The sequence below is a fragment of the Equus asinus genome, chromosome 24 (assembly GCF_041296235.1).
Source record: "Equus asinus isolate D_3611 breed Donkey chromosome 24, EquAss-T2T_v2, whole genome shotgun sequence".
NCBI classification, from domain to species: Eukaryota; Metazoa; Chordata; class Mammalia; order Perissodactyla; family Equidae; genus Equus; species Equus asinus.
The window spans coordinates 5,824,609-5,845,727 of record NC_091813.1 but is presented as its reverse complement, the minus strand read 5'-3'; positions in this window follow the sequence as shown (position 1 = coordinate 5,845,727).

Sequence of the window (21,119 nt, the reverse complement as noted above, 5' to 3'; positions counted from 1 at the left end):
CGTCCATGATGTTATTACTAATCACCTTCACGAATAATCCAAACAGGCCCACGTCTTCCCAAGTTCAGGCAAAAGGTTGGTCCAAAAGTACAATTCAGGGCCGGCCCTGTGGTGGAGCAGGTAAGTGCCCACATTCCGCTTGGGCGGCCCGGGCCTCACTGTTTCACATTACGAGTGCATATCACATTAGTAGTGTTAGGAAATATAGATTTCATGGTATGGTGCGGGCAGAGATCATAAATAAGCAGCAATTGTGAGGATACGTTATCAATACGCACAAGAAAAGGAACCATAAGAATATTACAATCTATGGAAGTATCTGGTACACTTCCCAAAGGCAGAAGGAAGGAAAACTTGTGACCTGCCAAGGTGGAATTGGCAGAGTGCCACGAGATGACACCATCATTGTGCATCAGAACATTCCCTGGGCAACTTCAACTTGTGAGGGAGTCCAGGACTTTTTCTGGGTAAGGTCCACCCATTTTGCCATCTACCCAAGATATAAGAGATAAAACCCAGGATAATCTTACAGGAGTGAAACCAGTGTCTAGAGAGAATGTAGGAGCCCTTTCGAAGTTCAAGGAGAAAGATAGAAACTGACAACAATTGCAGAAAAAGGAAAACTATCCTACCTAGACAGGGTGAGGAGTCAGACTGGTCTGAGATGGCTGTGAAACTCTGTGTGCACGGAGGTTGTCAGGACAACTTCGAATTTTGAGGTCGCTTATGACATCACGGTGAACATGTCCCCCAGGGTGGCCGCATGGTTACAGTCTGAGGATTGGCCTAGGCTAGGCTATTAAAGGGACAGATACCCAGAAACAGGTTTGGCAAACAGAAAGCAGGCACAGAAACTAGAAGAGATAAAACAGAGTCTGATGCAAGGGATAAGAAAGGAACCCTAGGCCACAAGTGAGAATAGAGGGACAGGCACGGAGAGGAGAACATTGTCATCTATTCAAGTCTATGGGGAGGTCATGCTGATTCAAGCTTGCAACTTCATTGGAAACAAGTGGCCGGACTTGGCGTTCATCACACCTACAGTGCCCTTGTGCCTTAAGCATAATGCAAAGTCAAGAAAGATGTCTTGAGGACATTGAAGAGAAGAATCGATGCCTCCTTTCCAAGGCCCATAGCATTCTTTGCAGGTCAGTCTCTTTTTCCGAAGCTCTGGTGTCACGTGGGCCCACTGGGCACATGGTAATGTGTCCCAAGAGATGTCTTGGAAGCCTTGAAGGAATGGAGCCCTGTCACGCTTGGGGTATGTCTCTTTGTTTGGAAGTGCTCTACAAGGGTGCTGAAAAGCACCCTCTTCCACAGGGCTTCGTTCCTTCGTGAAGGCTGCCCTCCCAGGCTAGTGTGCTCTGTTTGCCTCCATCGAAATTCTCTCCCCCTACCTCTTGCCGTAGAAGGATTATTGATTATGTGTTTTGACACCATATGTAAGGAAGTTGCACGAAAATTAGAACTTTACAGTTGTGTTTCAAGAAAAATAAACAGGCCAGGGTAGAGGATGTAGGGCAAACAAATGGCACACCCTATAAAAATTAAGTAAGCCCGTATCTGGACGGAATCTAGGGGAACGTTCAAGGATCAGGGGTCAAGTTCGAAACTTCCCAAATCCGGAAAAGAGACAGAAAAATATCTTTCCTGGAGAGTGGAATTCATCCGATTTGTCTAAGTTGTCTTGGAAACATTGTGTCCGTGAAGGGGGTTGCCAGGACCACCTCGAATTTGGAGTTTCTGATCTCAGGATGTCAAACCAACCCACATGACCACGTGTTCTCAGTGCTTAGTTTGACCTAGGCTAGGGTAGCCAAGAGTCCTACAAGTGACCGGTGCAAATTCAAGGACAACAACCAAGAGTCACGAAAGCACTCACACCTCACCCTAGAGAACATACAGCGATTAACGAAATACAAACTAATCCCTTGGAATGAAGGAGAACGGACTGATAAGCATGTCTAAGGGAGATAGCTGAGAAAGACCATGACGAGTATACTATGGAAAAGAAAAAGAGGACCCAGAAAATGGAAGGTGAACAGAAATCACACCTGAATTATCCACAATGAAAGATGATGTCCGTCTTTAGACAGACTCTGCTGGAACGTTTGAAAGTCAGAGAAATTCACAAGCCAAAAAACGGCAGCGAAGGTCAAGCATGGGCTAACTGGGAAGGGTGAGTTATGAGACTGCTCCAAGCAGGCTCTGAAACCTGTATCCAGGAAGCATGCTGGACCTCAGAGACACAATTATGACAAATCCTCTGACATCACAATGGACCCGAAAAACAACCTAGCCTCATCTACACAGTGCTAGAGTTGGGCTCACTAGTATATTTAACTCCCATTGCACTCAACTGCACGTTGCCACTGAACATGTAAGTGGCCGGCCGGTGGTGCAGTGGTGAGGTCCGCACCTTCTGGGTCTGTGGCCCAGTATGGGCTGGGTGGAATCCTCGGTTTGGGCCTCCTCACCACTGCTTCAGTTGTTCTGGTGCAGGCGTCCGAGGTAGAGTAGAGGCAGATGGGAAGGGACGTTGGACAGGGCCAGACTTCCACAGCAAATACAGGAGCATTGCCAGCAGATGTGAGCACAGCAATGCACTTGTGCCAAAACAAAACCAATTAAAAGTTGCAAAGAATAGAAAAACTGAAGCTAAGGAAAAAAAAAACAAAAAAACAGGAGCTTGCCATTACGAAGAATAGGATCTCTGTGAATAACCTTAGCAAAACAGGTGAATTCTATGTTAATTCAAAAACTAGCAAACCTTTGGGGAAAGAAACTCAAGAAGACACAAGAAAAAAAAAGATATCGAGGGATCTAGGAATGGAAGGATTAACACACTTGAAAGGTTCATACCGCAGTAAGGAATCTCTGGATTCCATGCAATCCCAGTCAAAGTTGCAGCAGTATTTGCCACAGAGAAGAAGAGAGAATCCTAAAGTTTCTAGCCAGCAACGCGAGACCCTGACTAGGCAAAGGAATCCTCAGGAAAACGAACAAAGCAGCACGTGTCACAATTTCTGATTTCAACATAGAGGACGAAGCGCTAGGTACCGAAACGGCACAGTCTGGGCCCCAAAACAGGCATGAAGACCCATGCAAAACAATTGAGAGCCCAGAGCCCAACTCAAACTTGCATGGACAGCCCATTTTGGACCAGGGAGCCAAGTGGAGACAGCGGAGAAAGGAGAGTCTCTACAATAAACGGTGCTGGGAAGCCTGCACAGCCACATGGAACACAACGAGAGTACGCCATGATGTTACACCTGGCACACACACCACCTGAAGTGGATTAAAGCCTTGAATGGCAGACTTGAAACCGTGAACCTTGTAGGAGAAGACCTAGGCAGAGTGCTCTTTGCCATCTGTCTGAGCCGCCTATTTGGAAGAAGCATGTCTGACTGGGCAAGGGCAACAAAGGAAACAAGAAACAAACGGGACCACATCAAATGCACACACTTCTGCCCACTCAAGGAAACCATCAACTGAATACTAAGACACCACAACAATTGGGAGAGGATGTTTGCAAACCACACATCGGACAAGGGGTGAAAAGCCCAAAGATACAATCAACTCGCACGTCTCCACAAGAAAAAAAACAAGCCAATGAAAACCTGGTCAAAAGATGGAAGCAGAGATTTCTCCGAAGAAGACAGAAAGAGGGCCAGTAGGTGCATGAAAACTTGTTCACCATCATTAAGTCTAAGGAAAATGCAAATCCAAACTGCAAGGCCATGGCAGCTCACTGTGGTCAGCATGGCTAGAAGGAAGCAGACAGGAAATAACAAGTGTCAGAGAGGAGGTGGAGAGAAGGGAAGCCTCCTGCACTGCTGGTGGGAGTGTAACCCGGTGCAGCCACGATGCCAAAGGTGTGGAACTGCCTCAGAAGTTTAAGTATCCATGTCCCGTATGACCCAGCTATTAATCTGCCGCTTGCTTATCCAAAAAAGTCAGAAAGACTACCGCATAAAGACATGTGCATGGCTGTGTTCACCACAGTCTTACTCCTGATATCCAAGACTTGGAAAGCACCCTGGTGTCCAGCAAGGGATGATTGGAGAAGGAAGATGGGCTATAGCCACACAATGGTATACCACTCAGCCGGAACAAATGATGCAATCCAGCCGTTTGTGACCACCAGAATGGCTGTGAGGGTTTTAGGGGAAGTGTAACAAGCCCCAGTGAGAAATTCAAATACCATAGAATCTCACTTACAAGGAGAAGAAAAAGCAAGCACTAACCAACAGGTGGCACTGAACATTTGTATGCGGGCTCCCAGAGGCAAAGAGGGGCGGTGACGGAGGGTGAAAGAGAAGATTAGGCACAAGTGTGTGGTGAGGGCCTGTGATTAGTCTTACACTGGTGAAGATGATGTAAGCTACACAGAAGTCTAAAGCAATGAGGACGTGAATCTGGAAGTTATAGTACGTTCTAATGCAGGGTCATGGCTATAAATTCACCTCAAATCAAAAATCCAAAAAGGGGTCCAGAATGATGTCATAAAGCTTTGGGGGCGGAAAGAGTTTACAGAAGGTGAACTTCCAAGGATGGAAAATCACCTCCAAATGCTTACAGATGCTACAGAAAGGCAGACCATTCCAAATAGGTGAAGAGGAATACTACGAAGAGAACATGATCAGTCCTAAACCCATGAACGAACGGAAAATGTTACCGTCCATGATGTTATTACTAATCACCTTCACGAATAATCCAAACAGGCCCACGTCTTCCCAAGTTCAGGCAAAAGGTTGGTCCAAAAGTACAATTCAGGGCCGGCCCTGTGGTGGAGCAGGTAAGTGCCCACATTCCGCTTGGGCGGCCCGGGCCTCACTGTTTCACATTACGAGTGCATATCACATTAGTAGTGTTAGGAAATATAGATTTCATGGTATGGTGCGGGCAGAGATCACAAATAAGCAGCAATTGTGAGGATACGTTATCAATACGCACAAGAAAAGGAACCATAAGAATATTACAATCTATGGAAGTATCTGGTACACTTCCCAAAGGCAGAAGGAAGGAAAACTTGTGACCTGCCAAGGTGGAATTGGCAGAGTGCCACGAGATGACACCATCATTGTGCATCAGAACATTCCCTGGGCAACTTCAACTTGTGAGGGAGTCCAGGACTTTTTCTGGGTAAGGTCCACCCATTTTGCCATCTACCCAAGATATAAGAGATAAAACCCAGGATAATCTTACAGGAGTGAAACCAGTGTCTAGAGAGAATGTAGGAGCCCTTTCGAAGTTCAAGGAGAAAGATAGAAACTGACAACAATTGCAGAAAAAGGAAAACTATCCTACCTAGACAGGGTGAGGAGTCAGACTGGTCTGAGATGGCTGTGAAACTCTGTGTGCACGGAGGTTGTCAGGACAACTTCGAATTTTGAGGTCGCTTATGACATCACGGTGAACATGTCCCCCAGGGTGGCCGCATGGTTACAGTCTGAGGATTGGCCTAGGCTAGGCTATTAAAGGGACAGATACCCAGAAACAGGTTTGGCAAACAGAAAGCAGGCACAGAAACTAGAAGAGATAAAACAGAGTCTGATGCAAGGGATAAGAAAGGAACCCTAGGCCACAAGTGAGAATAGAGGGACAGGCACGGAGAGGAGAACATTGTCATCTATTCAAGTCTATGGGGAGGTCATGCTGATTCAAGCTTGCAACTTCATTGGAAACAAGTGGCCGGACTTGGCGTTCATCACACCTACAGTGCCCTTGTGCCTTAAGCATAATGCAAAGTCAAGAAAGATGTCTTGAGGACATTGAAGAGAAGAATCGATGCCTCCTTTCCAAGGCCCATAGCATTCTTTGCAGGTCAGTCTCTTTTTCCGAAGCTCTGGTGTCACGTGGGCCCACTGGGCACATGGTAATGTGTCCCAAGAGATGTCTTGGAAGCCTTGAAGGAATGGAGCCCTGTCACGCTTGGGGTATGTCTCTTTGTTTGGAAGTGCTCTACAAGGGTGCTGAAAAGCACCCTCTTCCACAGGGCTTCGTTCCTTCGTGAAGGCTGCCCTCCCAGGCTAGTGTGCTCTGTTTGCCTCCATCGAAATTCTCTCCCCCTACCTCTTGCCGTAGAAGGATTATTGATTATGTGTTTTGACACCATATGTAAGGAAGTTGCACGAAAATTAGAACTTTACAGTTGTGTTTCAAGAAAAATAAACAGGCCAGGGTAGAGGATGTAGGGCAAACAAATGGCACACCCTATAAAAATTAAGTAAGCCCGTATCTGGACGGAATCTAGGGGAACGTTCAAGGATCAGGGGTCAAGTTCGAAACTTCCCAAATCCGGAAAAGAGACAGAAAAATATCTTTCCTGGAGAGTGGAATTCATCCGATTTGTCTAAGTTGTCTTGGAAACATTGTGTCCGTGAAGGGGGTTGCCAGGACCACCTCGAATTTGGAGTTTCTGATCTCAGGATGTCAAACCAACCCACATGACCACGTGTTCTCAGTGCTAAGTTTGACCTAGGCTAGGGTAGCCAAGAGTCCTACAAGTGACCGGTGCAAATTCAAGGACAACAACCAAGAGTCACGAAAGCACTCACACCTCACCCTAGAGAACATACAGCGATTAAAGAAATACAAACTAATCCCTTGGAATGAAGGAGAACGGACTGATAAGCATGTCTAAGGGAGATAGCTGAGAAAGACCATGACGAGTATACTATGGAAAAGAAAAAGAGGACCCAGAAAATGGAAGGTGAACAGAAATCACACCTGAATTATCCACAATGAAAGATGATGTCCGTCTTTAGACAGACTCTGCTGGAACGTTTGAAAGTCAGAGAAATTCACAAGCCGAAAAACGGCAGCGAAGGTCAAGCATGGGCTAACTGGGAAGGGTGAGTTATGAGACTGCTCCAAGCAGGCTCTGAAACCTGTATCCAGGAAGCATGCTGGACCTCAGAGACACAATTATGACAAATCCTCTGACATCACAATGGACCCGAAAAACAACCTAGCCTCATCTACACAGTGCTAGAGATGGGCTCACTAGTATATTTAACTCCCATTGCACTCAACTGCACGTTGCCACTGAACATGTAAGTGGCCGGCCGGTGGTGCAGTGGTGAGGTCCGCACCTTCTGGGTCTGTGGCCCAGTATGGGCTGGGTGGAATCCTCGGTTTGGGCCTCCTCACCACTGCTTCAGTTGTTCTGGTGCAGGCGTCCGAGGTAGAGTAGAGGCAGATGGGAAGGGACGTTGGACAGGGCCAGACTTCCACAGCAAATACAGGAGCATTGCCAGCAGATGTGAGCACAGCAATGCACTTGTGCCAAAACAAAACCAATTAAAAGTTGCAAAGAATAGAAAAACTGAAGCTAAGGAAAAAAAAAACAAAAAAACAGGAGCTTGCCATTACGAAGAATAGGATCTCTGTGAATAACCTTAGCAAAACAGGTGAATTCTATGTTAATTCAAAAACTAGCAAACCTTTGGGGAAAGAAACTCAAGAAGACACAAGGAAAAAAAAGATATCGAGGGATCTAGGAATGGAAGGATTAACACACTTGAAAGGTTCATACCGCAGTAAGGAATCTCTGGATTCCATGCAATCCCAGTCAAAGTTGCAGCAGTATTTGCCACAGAGAAGAAGAGAGAATCCTAAAGTTTCTAGCCAGCAACGCGAGACCCTGACTAGGCAAAGGAATCCTCAGGAAAACGAACAAAGCAGCACGTGTCACAATTTCTGATTTCAACATAGAGGACGAAGCGCTAGGTACCGAAACGGCACAGTCTGGGCCCCAAAACAGGCATGAAGACCCATGCAAAACAATTGAGAGCCCAGAGCCCAACTCAAACTTACATGGACAGCCCATTTTGGACCAGGGAGCCAAGTGGAGACAGCGGAGAAAGGAGAGTCTCTACAATAAACGGTGCTGGGAAGCCTGCACAGCCACATGGAACACAACGAGAGTACGCCATGATGTTACACCTGGCACACACACCACCTGAAGTGGATTAAAGCCTTGAATGGCAGACTTGAAACCGTGAACCTTGTAGGAGAAGACCTAGGCAGAGTGCTCTTTGCCATCTGTCTGAGCCGCCTATTTGGAAGAAGCATGTCTGACTGGGCAAGGGCAACAAAGGAAACAAGAAACAAACGGGACCACATCAAATGCACACACTTCTGCCCACTCAAGGAAACCATCAACTGAATACTAAGACACCACAACAATTGGGAGAGGATGTTTGCAAACCACACATCGGACAAGGGGTGAAAAGCCCAAAGATACAATCAACTCGCACGTCTCCACAAGAAAAAAAACAAGCCAATGAAAACCTGGTCAAAAGATGGAAGCAGAGATTTCTCCGAAGAAGACAGAAAGAGGGCCAGTAGGTGCATGAAAACTTGTTCACCATCATGAAGTCTCAGGAAAATGCAAATCCAAACTGCAAGGCCATGGCAGCTCACTGTGGTCAGCATGGCTAGAAGGAAGCAGACAGGAAATAACAAGTGTCAGAGAGGAGGTGGAGAGAAGGGAAGCCTCCTGCACTGCTGGTGGGAGTGTAACCCGGTGCAGCCACGATGCCAAAGGTGTGGAACTGCCTCAGAAATTTAAGTATCCATGTCCCGTATGACCCAGCTATTAATCTGCCGCTTGCTTATCCAAAAAAGTCAGAAAGACTACCGCATAAAGACATGTGCATGGCTGTGTTCACCACAGTCTTACTCCTGATATCCAAGACTTGGAAAGCAGCCTGGTGCCCAGCAAGGGATGATTGGAGAAGGAAGATGGGCTATAGCCACACAATGGTATACCACTCAGCCGGAACAAATGATGCAATCCAGCCATTTGTGACCACCAGAATGGCTGTGAGGGTTTTAGGGGAAGTGTAACAAGCCCCAGTGAGAAATTCAAATACCATAGAATCTCACTTACAAGGAGAAGAAAAAGCAAGCACTAACCAACAGGTGGCACTGAACATTTGTATGCGGGCTCCCAGAGGCAAAGAGGGGCGGTGACGGAGGGTGAAAGAGAAGATTAGGCACAAGTGTGTGGTGAGGGCCTGTGATTAGTCTTACACTGGTGAAGATGATGTAAGCTACACAGAAGTCTAAAGCAATGAGGATGTGAATCTGGAAGTTATAGTACGTTCTAATGCAGGGTCATGGCTATAAATTCACCTCAAATCAAAAATCCAAAAAGGGGTCCAGAATGATGTCATAAAGCTTTGGGGGCGGAAAGAGTTTACAGAAGGTGAACTTCCAAGGATGGAAAATCACCTCCAAATGCTTACAGATGCTACAGAAAGGCAGACCATTCCAAATAGGTGAAGAGGAATACTACGAAGAGAACATGATCAGTCCTAAACCCATGAACGAACGGAAAATGTTACCGTCCATGATGTTATTACTAATCACCTTCACGAATAATCCAAACAGGCCCACGTCTTCCCAAGTTCAGGCAAAAGGTTGGTCCAAAAGTACAATTCAGGGCCGGCCCTGTGGTGGAGCAGGTAAGTGCCCACATTCCGCTTGGGCGGCCCGGGCCTCACTGTTTCACATTACGAGTGCATATCACATTAGTAGTGTTAGGAAATATAGATTTCATGGTATGGTGCGGGCAGAGATCATAAATAAGCAGCAATTGTGAGGATACGTTATCAATACGCACAAGAAAAGGAACCATAAGAATATTACAATCTATGGAAGTATCTGGTACACTTCCCAAAGGCAGAAGGAAGGAAAACTTGTGACCTGCCAAGGTGGAATTGGCAGAGTGCCACGAGATGACACCATCATTGTGCATCAGAACATTCCCTGGGCAACTTCAACTTGTGAGGGAGTCCAGGACTTTTTCTGGGTAAGGTCCACCCATTTTGCCATCTACCCAAGATATAAGAGATAAAACCCAGGATAATCTTACAGGAGTGACACCAGTGTCTAGAGAGAATGTAGGAGCCCTTTCGAAGTTCAAGGAGAAAGATAGAAACTGACAACAATTGCAGAAAAAGGAAAACTATCCTACCTAGACAGGGTGAGGAGTCAGACTGGTCTGAGATGGCTGTGAAACTCTGTGTGCACGGAGGTTGTCAGGACAACTTCGAATTTTGAGGTCGCTTATGACATCACGGTGAACATGTCCCCCAGGGTGGCCGCATGGTTACAGTCTGAGGATTGGCCTAGGCTAGGCTATTAAAGGGACAGACACCCAGAAACAGGTTTGGCAAACAGAAAGCAGGCACAGAAACTAGAAGAGATAAAACAGAGTCTGATGCAAGGGATAAGAAAGGAACCCTAGGCCACAAGTGAGAATAGAGGGACAGGCACGGAGAGGAGAACATTGTCATCTATTCAAGTCTATGGGGAGGTCATGCTGATTCAAGCTTGCAACTTCATTGGAAACAAGTGGCCGGACTTGGCGTTCATCACACCTACAGTGCCCTTGTGCCTTAAGCATAATGCAAAGTCAAGAAAGATGTCTTGAGGACATTGAAGAGAAGAATCGATGCCTCCTTTCCAAGGCCCATAGCATTCTTTGCAGGTCAGTCTCTTTTTCCGAAGCTCTGGTGTCACGTGGGCCCACTGGGCACATGGTAATGTGTCCCAAGAGATGTCTTGGAAGCCTTGAAGGAATGGAGCCCTGTCACGCTTGGGGTATGTCTCTTTGTTTGGAAGTGCTCTACAAGGGTGCTGAAAAGCACCCTCTTCCACAGGGCTTCGTTCCTTCGTGAAGGCTGCCCTCCCAGGCTAGTGTGCTCTGTTTGCCTCCATCGAAATTCTCTCCCCCTACCTCTTGCCGTAGAAGGATTATTGATTATGTGTTTTGACACCATATGTAAGGAAGTTGCACGAAAATTAGAACTTTACAGTTGTGTTTCAAGAAAAATAAACAGGCCAGGGTAGAGGATGTAGGGCAAACAAATGGCACACCCTATAAAAATTAAGTAAGCCCGTATCTGGACGGAATCTAGGGGAACGTTCAAGGATCAGGGGTCAAGTTCGAAACTTCCCAAATCCGGAAAAGAGACAGAAAAATATCTTTCCTGGAGAGTGGAATTCATCCGATTTGTCTAAGTTGTCTTGGAAACATTGTGTCCGTGAAGGGGGTTGCCAGGACCACCTCGAATTTGGAGTTTCTGATCTCAGGATGTCAAACCAACCCACATGACCACGTGTTCTCAGTGCTTAGTTTGACCTTGGCTAGGGTAGCCAAGAGTCCTACAAGTGACCGGTGCAAATTCAAGGACAACAACCAAGAGTCACGAAAGCACTCACACCTCACCCTAGAGAACATACAGCGATTAAAGAAATACAAACTAATCCCTCGGAATGAAGGAGAACGGACTGATAAGCATGTCTAAGGGAGATAGCTGAGAAAGACCATGACGAATATACTATGGAAAAGAAAAAGAGGACCCAGAAAATGGAAGGTGAACAGAAATCACACCTGAATTATCCACAATGAAAGATGATGTCCGTCTTTAGACAGACTCTGCTGGAACGTTTGAAAGTCAGAGAAATTCACAAGCCAAAAAACGGCAGCGAAGGTCAAGCATGGGCTAACTGGGAAGGGTGAGTTATGAGACTGCTCCAAGCAGGCTCTGAAACCTGTATCCAGGAAGCATGCTGGACCTCAGAGACACAATTATGACAAATCCTCTGACATCACAATGGACCCGAAAAACAACCTAGCCTCATCTACACAGTGCTAGAGTTGGGCTCACTAGTATATTTAACTCCCGTTGCACTCAACTGCACGTTGCCACTGAACATGTAAGTGGCCGGCCGGTGGTGCAGTGGTGAGGTCCGCACCTTCTGGGTCTGTGGCCCAGTATGGGCTGGGTGGAATCCTCGGTTTGGGCCTCCTCACCACTGCTTCAGTTGTTCTGGTGCAGGCGTCCGAGGTAGAGTAGAGGCAGATGGGAAGGGACGTTGGACAGGGCCAGACTTCCACAGCAAATACAGGAGCATTGCCAGCAGATGTGAGCACAGCAATGCACTTGTGCCAAAACAAAACCAATTAAAAGTTGCAAAGAATAGAAAAACTGAAGCTAAGGAAAAAAAAAACAAAAAAACAGGAGCTTGCCATTACGAAGAATAGGATCTCTGTGAATAACCTTAGCAAAACAGGTGAATTCTATGTTAATTCAAAAACTAGCAAACCTTTGGGGAAAGAAACTCAAGAAGACACAAGGAAAAAAAAGATATCGAGGGATCTAGGAATGGAAGGATTAACACACTTGAAAGGTTCATACCGCAGTAAGGAATCTCTGGATTCCATGCAATCCCAGTCAAAGTTGCAGCAGTATTTGCCACAGAGAAGAAGAGAGAATCCTAAAGTTTCTAGCCAGCAACGCGAGACCCTGACTAGGCAAAGGAATCCTCAGGAAAACGAACAAAGCAGCACGTGTCACAATTTCTGATTTCAACATAGAGGACGAAGCGCTAGGTACCGAAACGGCACAGTCTGGGCCCCAAAACAGGCATGAAGACCCATGCAAAACAATTGAGAGCCCAGAGCCCAACTCAAACTTACATGGACAGCCCATTTTGGACCAGGGAGCCAAGTGGAGACAGCGGAGAAAGGAGAGTCTCTACAATAAACGGTGCTGGGAAGCCTGCACAGCCACATGGAACACAACGAGAGTACGCCATGATGTTACACTTGGCACACACACCACCTGAAGTGGATTAAAGCCTTGAATGGCAGACTTGAAACCGTGAACCTTGTAGGAGAAGACCTAGGCAGAGTGCTCTTTGCCATCTGTCTGAGCCGCCTATTTGGAAGAAGCATGTCTGACTGGGCAAGGGCAACAAAGGAAACAAGAAACAAACGGGACCACATCAAATGCACACACTTCTGCCCACTCAAGGAAACCATCAACTGAATACTAAGACACCACAACAATTGTGAGAGGATGTTTGCAAACCACACATCGGACAAGGGGTGAAAAGCCCAAAGATACAATCAACTCGCACGTCTCCACAAGAAAAAAAACAAGCCAATGAAAACCTGGTCAAAAGATGGAAGCAGAGATTTCTCCGAAGAAGACAGAAAGAGGGCCAGTAGGTGCATGAAAACTTGTTCACCATCATGAAGTCTCAGGAAAATGCAAATCCAAACTGCAAGGCCGTGGCAGCTCACTGTGGTCAGCATGGCTAGAAGGAAGCAGACAGGAAATAACAAGTGTCAGAGAGGAGGTGGAGAGAAGGGAAGCCTCCTGCACTGCTGGTGGGAGTGTAACCCGGTGCAGCCACGATGCCAAAGGTGTGGAACTGCCTCAGAAATTTAAGTATCCATGTCCCGTATGACCCAGCTATTAATCTGCCGCTTGCTTATCCAAAAAAGTCAGAAAGACTACCGCATAAAGACATGTGCATGGCTGTGTTCACCACAGTCTTACTCCTGATATCCAAGACTTGGAAAGCAGCCTGGTGTCCAGCAAGGGATGATTGGAGAAGGAAGATGGGCTATAGCCACACAATGGTATACCACTCAGCCGGAACAAATGATGCAATCCAGCCATTTGTGACCACCAGAATGGCTGTGAGGGTTTTAGGGGAAGTGTAACAAGCCCCAGTGAGAAATTCAAATACCATAGAATCTCACTTACAAGGAGAAGAAAAAGCAAGCACTAACCAACAGGTGGCACTGAACATTTGTATGCGGGCTCCCAGAGGCAAAGAGGGGCGGTGACGGAGGGTGAAAGAGAAGATTAGGCACAAGTGTGTGGTGAGGGCCTGTGATTAGTCTTACACTGGTGAAGATGATGTAAGCTACACAGAAGTCTAAAGCAATGAGGACGTGAATCTGGAAGTTATAGTACGTTCTAATGCAGGGTCATGGCTATAAATTCACCTCAAATCAAAAATCCAAAAAGGGGTCCAGAATGATGTCATAAAGCTTTGGGGGCGGAAAGAGTTTACAGAAGTTGAACTTCCAAGGATGGAAAATCACCTCCAAATGCTTACAGATGCTACAGAAAGGCAGACCATTCCAAATAGGTGAAGAGGAATACTACGAAGAGAACATGATCAGTCCTAAACCCATGAACGAACGGAAAATGTTACCGTCCATGATGTTATTACTAATCACCTTCACGAATAATCCAAACAGGCCCACGTCTTCCCAAGTTCAGGCAAAAGGTTGGTCCAAAAGTACAATTCAGGGCCGGCCCTGTGGTGGAGCAGGTAAGTGCCCACATTCCGCTTGGGCGGCCCGGGCCTCACTGTTTCACATTACGAGTGCATATCACATTAGTAGTGTTAGGAAATATAGATTTCATGGTATGGTGCGGGCAGAGATCATAAATAAGCAGCAATTGTGAGGATACGTTATCAATACGCACAAGAAAAGGAACCATAAGAATATTACAATCTATGGAAGTATCTGGTACACTTCCCAAAGGCAGAAGGAAGGAAAACTTGTGACCTGCCAAGGTGGAATTGGCAGAGTGCCACGAGATGACACCATCATTGTGCATCAGAACATTCCCTGGGCAACTTCAACTTGTGAGGGAGTCCAGGACTTTTTCTGGGTAAGGTCCACCCATTTTGCCATCTACCCAAGATATAAGAGATAAAACCCAGGATAATCTTACAGGAGTGACACCAGTGTCTAGAGAGAATGTAGGAGCCCTTTCGAAGTTCAAGGAGAAAGATAGAAACTGACAACAATTGCAGAAAAAGGAAAACTATCCTACCTAGACAGGGTGAGGAGTCAGACTGGTCTGAGATGGCTGTGAAACTCTGTGTGCACGGAGGTTGTCAGGACAACTTCGAATTTTGAGGTCGCTTATGACATCACGGTGAACATGTCCCCCAGGGTGGCCGCATGGTTACAGTCTGAGGATTGGCCTAGGCTAGGCTATTAAAGGGACAGACACCCAGAAACAGGTTTGGCAAACAGAAAGCAGGCACAGAAACTAGAAGAGATAAAACAGAGTCTGATGCAAGGGATAAGAAAGGAACCCTAGGCCACAAGTGAGAATAGAGGGACAGGCACGGAGAGGAGAACATTGTCATCTATTCAAGTCTATGGGGAGGTCATGCTGATTCAAGCTTGCAACTTCATTGGAAACAAGTGGCCGGACTTGGCGTTCATCACACCTACAGTGCCCTTGTGCCTTAAGCATAATGCAAAGTCAAGAAAGATGTCTTGAGGACATTGAAGAGAAGAATCGATGCCTCCTTTCCAAGGCCCATAGCATTCTTTGCAGGTCAGTCTCTTTTTCCGAAGCTCTGGTGTCACGTGGGCCCACTGGGCACATGGTAATGTGTCCCAAGAGATGTCTTGGAAGCCTTGAAGGAATGGAGCCCTGTCACGCTTGGGGTATGTCTCTTTGTTTGGAAGTGCTCTACAAGGGTGCTGAAAAGCACCCTCTTCCACAGGGCTTCGTTCCTTCGTGAAGGCTGCCCTCCCAGGCTAGTGTGCTCTGTTTGCCTCCATCGAAATTCTCTCCCCCTACCTCTTGCCGTAGAAGGATTATTGATTATGTGTTTTGACACCATATGTAAGGAAGTTGCACGAAAATTAGAACTTTACAGTTGTGTTTCAAGAAAAATAAACAGGCCAGGGTAGAGGATGTAGGGCAAACAAATGGCACACCCTATAAAAATTAAGTAAGCCCGTATCTGGACGGAATCTAGGGGAACGTTCAAGGATCAGGGGTCAAGTTCGAAACTTCCCAAATCCGGAAAAGAGACAGAAAAATATCTTTCCTGGAGAGTGGAATTCATCCGATTTGTCTAAGTTGTCTTGGAAACATTGTGTCCGTGAAGGGGGTTGCCAGGACCACCTCGAATTTGGAGTTTCTGATCTCAGGATGTCAAACCAACCCACATGACCACGTGTTCTCAGTGCTTAGTTTGACCTTGGCTAGGGTAGCCAAGAGTCCTACAAGTGACCGGTGCAAATTCAAGGACAACAACCAAGAGTCACGAAAGCACTCACACCTCACCCTAGAGAACATACAGCGATTAAAGAAATACAAACTAATCCCTCGGAATGAAGGAGAACGGACTGATAAGCATGTCTAAGGGAGATAGCTGAGAAAGACCATGACGAGTATACTATGGAAAAGAAAAAGAGGACCCAGAAAATGGAAGGTGAACAGAAATCACACCTGAATTATCCACAATGAAAGATGATGTCCGTCTTTAGACAGACTCTGCTGGAACGTTTGAAAGTCAGAGAAATTCACAAGCCAAAAAACGGCAGCGAAGGTCAAGCATGGGCTAACTGGGAAGGGTGAGTTATGAGACTGCTCCAAGCAGGCTCTGAAACCTGTATCCAGGAAGCATGCTGGACCTCAGAGACACAATTATGACAAATCCTCTGACATCACAATGGACCCGAAAAACAACCTAGCCTCATCTACACAGTGCTAGAGTTGGGCTCACTAGTATATTTAACTCCCGTTGCACTCAACTGCACGTTGCCACTGAACATGTAAGTGGCCGGCCGGTGGTGCAGTGGTGAGGTCCGCACCTTCTGGGTCTGTGGCCCAGTATGGGCTGGGTGGAATCCTCGGTTTGGGCCTCCTCACCACTGCTTCAGTTGTTCTGGTGCAGGCGTCCGAGGTAGAGTAGAGGCAGATGGGAAGGGACGTTGGACAGGGCCAGACTTCCACAGCAAATACAGGAGCATTGCCAGCAGATGTGAGCACAGCAATGCACTTGTGCCAAAACAAAACCAATTAAAAGTTGCAAAGAATAGAAAAACTGAAGCTAAGGAAAAAAAAAACAAAAAAACAGGAGCTTGCCATTACGAAGAATAGGATCTCTGTGAATAACCTTAGCAAAACAGGTGAATTCTATGTTAATTCAAAAACTAGCAAACCTTTGGGGAAAGAAACTCAAGAAGACACAAGGAAAAAAAAGATATCGAGGGATCTAGGAATGGAAGGATTAACACACTTGAAAGGTTCATACCGCAGTAAGGAATCTCTGGATTCCATGCAATCCCAGTCAAAGTTGCAGCAGTATTTGCCACAGAGAAGAAGAGAGAATCCTAAAGTTTCTAGCCAGCAACGCGAGACCCTGACTAGGCAAAGGAATCCTCAGGAAAACGAACAAAGCAGCACGTGTCACAATTTCTGATTTCAACATAGAGGACGAAGCGCTAGGTACCGAAACGGCACAGTCTGGGCCCCAAAACAGGCATGAAGACCCATGCAAAACAATTGAGAGCCCAGAGCCCAACTCAAACTTACATGGACAGCCCATTTTGGACCAGGGAGCCAAGTGGAGACAGCGGAGAAAGGAGAGTCTCTACAATAAACGGTGCTGGGAAGCCTGCACAGCCACATGGAACACAACGAGAGTACGCCATGATGTTACACTTGGCACACACACCACCTGAAGTGGATTAAAGCCTTGAATGGCAGACTTGAAACCGTGAACCTTGTAGGAGAAGACCTAGGCAGAGTGCTCTTTGCCATCTGTCTGAGCCGCCTATTTGGAAGAAGCATGTCTGACTGGGCAAGGGCAACAAAGGAAACAAGAAACAAACGGGACCACATCAAATGCACACACTTCTGCCCACTCAAGGAAACCATCAACTGAATACTAAGACACCACAACAATTGGGAGAGGATGTTTGCAAACCACACATCGGACAAGGGGTGAAAAGCCCAAAGATACAATCAACTCGCACGTCTCCACAAGAAAAAAAACAAGCCAATGAAAACCTGGTCAAAAGATGGAAGCAGAGATTTCTCCGAAGAAGACAGAAAGAGGGCCAGTAGGTGCATGAAAACTTGTTCACCATCATGAAGTCTCAGGAAAATGCAAATCCAAACTGCAAGGCCGTGGCAGCTCACTGTGGTCAGCATGGCTAGAAGGAAGCAGACAGGAAATAACAAGTGTCAGAGAGGAGGTGGAGAGAAGGGAAGCCTCCTGCACTGCTGGTGGGAGTGTAACCCGGTGCAGCCACGATGCCAAAGGTGTGGAACTGCCTCAGAAATTTAAGTATCCATGTCCCGTATGACCCAGCTATTAATCTGCCGCTTGCTTATCCAAAAAAGTCAGAAAGACTACCGCATAAAGACATGTGCATGGCTGTGTTCACCACAGTCTTACTCCTGATATCCAAGACTTGGAAAGCAGCCTGGTGTCCAGCAAGGGATGATTGGAGAAGGAAGATGGGCTATAGCCACACAATGGTATACCACTCAGCCGGAACAAATGATGCAATCCAGCCATTTGTGACCACCAGAATGGCTGTGAGGGTTTTAGGGGAAGTGTAACAAGCCCCAGTGAGAAATTCAAATACCATAGAATCTCACTTACAAGGAGAAGAAAAAGCAAGCACTAACCAACAGGTGGCACTGAACATTTGTATGCGGGCTCCCAGAGGCAAAGAGGGGCGGTGACGGAGGGTGAAAGAGAAGATTAGGCACAAGTGTGTGGTGAGGGCCTGTGATTAGTCTTACACTGGTGAAGATGATGTAAGCTACACAGAAGTCTAAAGCAATGAGGATGTGAATCTGGAAGTTATAGTACGTTCTAATGCAGGGTCATGGCTATAAATTCACCTCAAATCAAAAATCCAAAAAGGGGTCCAGAATGATGTCATAAAGCTTTGGGGGCGGAAAGAGTTTACAGAAGGTGAACTTCCAAGGATGGAAAATCACCTCCAAATGCTTACAGATGCTACAGAAAGGCAGACCATTCCAAATAGGTGAAGAGGAATACTACGAAGAGAACATGATCAGTCCTAAACCCATGAACGAACGGAAAATGTTACCGTCCATGATGTTATTACTAATCACCTTCACGAATAATCCAAACAGGCCCACGTCTTCCCAAGTTCAGGCAAAAGGTTGGTCCAAAAGTACAATTCAGGGCCGGCCCTGTGGTGGAGCAGGTAAGTGCCCACATTCCGCTTGGGCGGCCCGGGCCTCACTGTTTCACATTACGAGTGCATATCACATTAGTAGTGTTAGGAAATATAGATTTCATGGTATGGTGCGGGCAGAGATCATAAATAAGCAGCAATTGTGAGGATACGTTATCAATACGCACAAGAAAAGGAACCATAAGAATATTACAATCTATGGAAGTATCTGGTACACTTCCCAAAGGCAGAAGGAAGGAAAACTTGTGACCTGCCAAGGTGGAATTGGCAGAGTGCCACGAGATGACACCATCATTGTGCATCAGAACATTCCCTGGGCAACTTCAACTTGTGAGGGAGTCCAGGACTTTTTCTGGGTAAGGTCCACCCATTTTGCCATCTACCCAAGATATAAGAGATAAAACCCAGGATAATCTTACAGGAGTGACACCAGTGTCTAGAGAGAATGTAGGAGCCCTTTCGAAGTTCAAGGAGAAAGATAGAAACTGACAACAATTGCAGAAAAAGGAAAACTATCCTACCTAGACAGGGTGAGGAGTCAGACTGGTCTGAGATGGCTGTGAAACTCTGTGTGCACGGAGGTTGTCAGGACAACTTCGAATTTTGAGGTCGCTTATGACATCACGGTGAACATGTCCCCCAGGGTGGCCGCATGGTTACAGTCTGAGGATTGGCCTAGGCTAGGCTATTAAAGGGACAGATACCCAGAAACAGGTTTGGCAAACAGAAAGCAGGCACAGAAACTAGAAGAGATAAAACAGAGTCTGATGCAAGGGATAAGAAAGGAACCCTAGGCCACAAGTGAGAATAGAGGGACAGGCACGGAGAGGAGAACATTGTCATCTATTCAAGTCTATGGGGAGGTCATGCTGATTCAAGCTTGCAACTTCATTGGAAACAAGTGGCCGGACTTGGCGTTCATCACACCTACAGTGCCCTTGTGCCTTAAGCATAATGCAAAGTCAAGAAAGATGTCTTGAGGACATTGAAGAGAAGAATCGATGCCTCCTTTCCAAGGCCCATAGCATTCTTTGCAGGTCAGTCTCTTTTTCCGAAGCTCTGGTGTCACGTGGGCCCACTGGGCACATGGTAATGTGTCCCAAGAGATGTCTTGGAAGCCTTGAAGGAATGGAGCCCTGTCACGCTTGGGGTATGTCTCTTTGTTTGGAAGTGCTCTACAAGGGTGCTGAAAAGCACCCTCTTCCACAGGGCTTCGTTCCTTCGTGAAGGCTGCCCTCCCAGGCTAGTGTGCTCTGTTTGCCTCCATCGAAATTCTCTCCCCCTACCTCTTGCCGTAGAAGGATTATTGATTATGTGTTTTGACACCATATGTAAGGAAGTTGCACGAAAATTAGAACTTTACAGTTGTGTTTCAAGAAAAATAAACAGGCCAGGGTAGAGGATGTAGGGCAAACAAATGGCACACCCTATAAAAATTAAGTAAGCCCGTATCTGGACGGAATCTAGGGGAACGTTCAAGGATCAGGGGTCAAGTTCGAAACTTCCCAAATCCGGAAAAGAGACAGAAAAATATCTTTCCTGGAGAGTGGAATTCATCCGATTTGTCTAAGTTGTCTTGGAAACATTGTGTCCGTGAAGGGGGTTGCCAGGACCACCTCGAATTTGGAGTTTCTGATCTCAGGATGTCAAACCAACCCACATGACCACGTGTTCTCAGTGCTTAGTTTGACCTTGGCTAGGGTAGCCAAGAGTCCTACAAGTGACCGGTGCAAATTCAAGGACAACAACCAAGAGTCACGAAAGCACTCACACCTCACCCTAGAGAACATACAGCGATTAAAGAAATACAAACTAATCCCTCGGAATGAAGGAGAACGGACTGATAAGCATGTCTAAGGGAGATAGCTGAGAAAGACCATGACGAGTATACTATGGAAAAGAAAAAGAGGACCCAGAAAATGGAAGGTGAACAGAAATCACACCTGAATTATCCACAATGAAAGATGATGTCCGTCTTTAGACAGACTCTGCTGGAACGTTTGAAAGTCAGAGAAATTCACAAGCCGAAAAACGGCAGCGAAGGTCAAGCATGGGCTAACTGGGAAGGGTGAGTTATGAGACTGCTCCAAGCAGGCTCTGAAACCTGTATCCAGGAAGCATGCTGGACCTCAGAGACACAATTATGACAAATCCTCTGACATCACAATGGACCCGAAAAACAACCTAGCCTCATCTACACAGTGCTAGAGTTGGGCTCACTAGTATATTTAACTCCCATTGCACTCAACTGCACGTTGCCACTGAACATGTAAGTGGCCGGCCGGTGGTGCAGTGG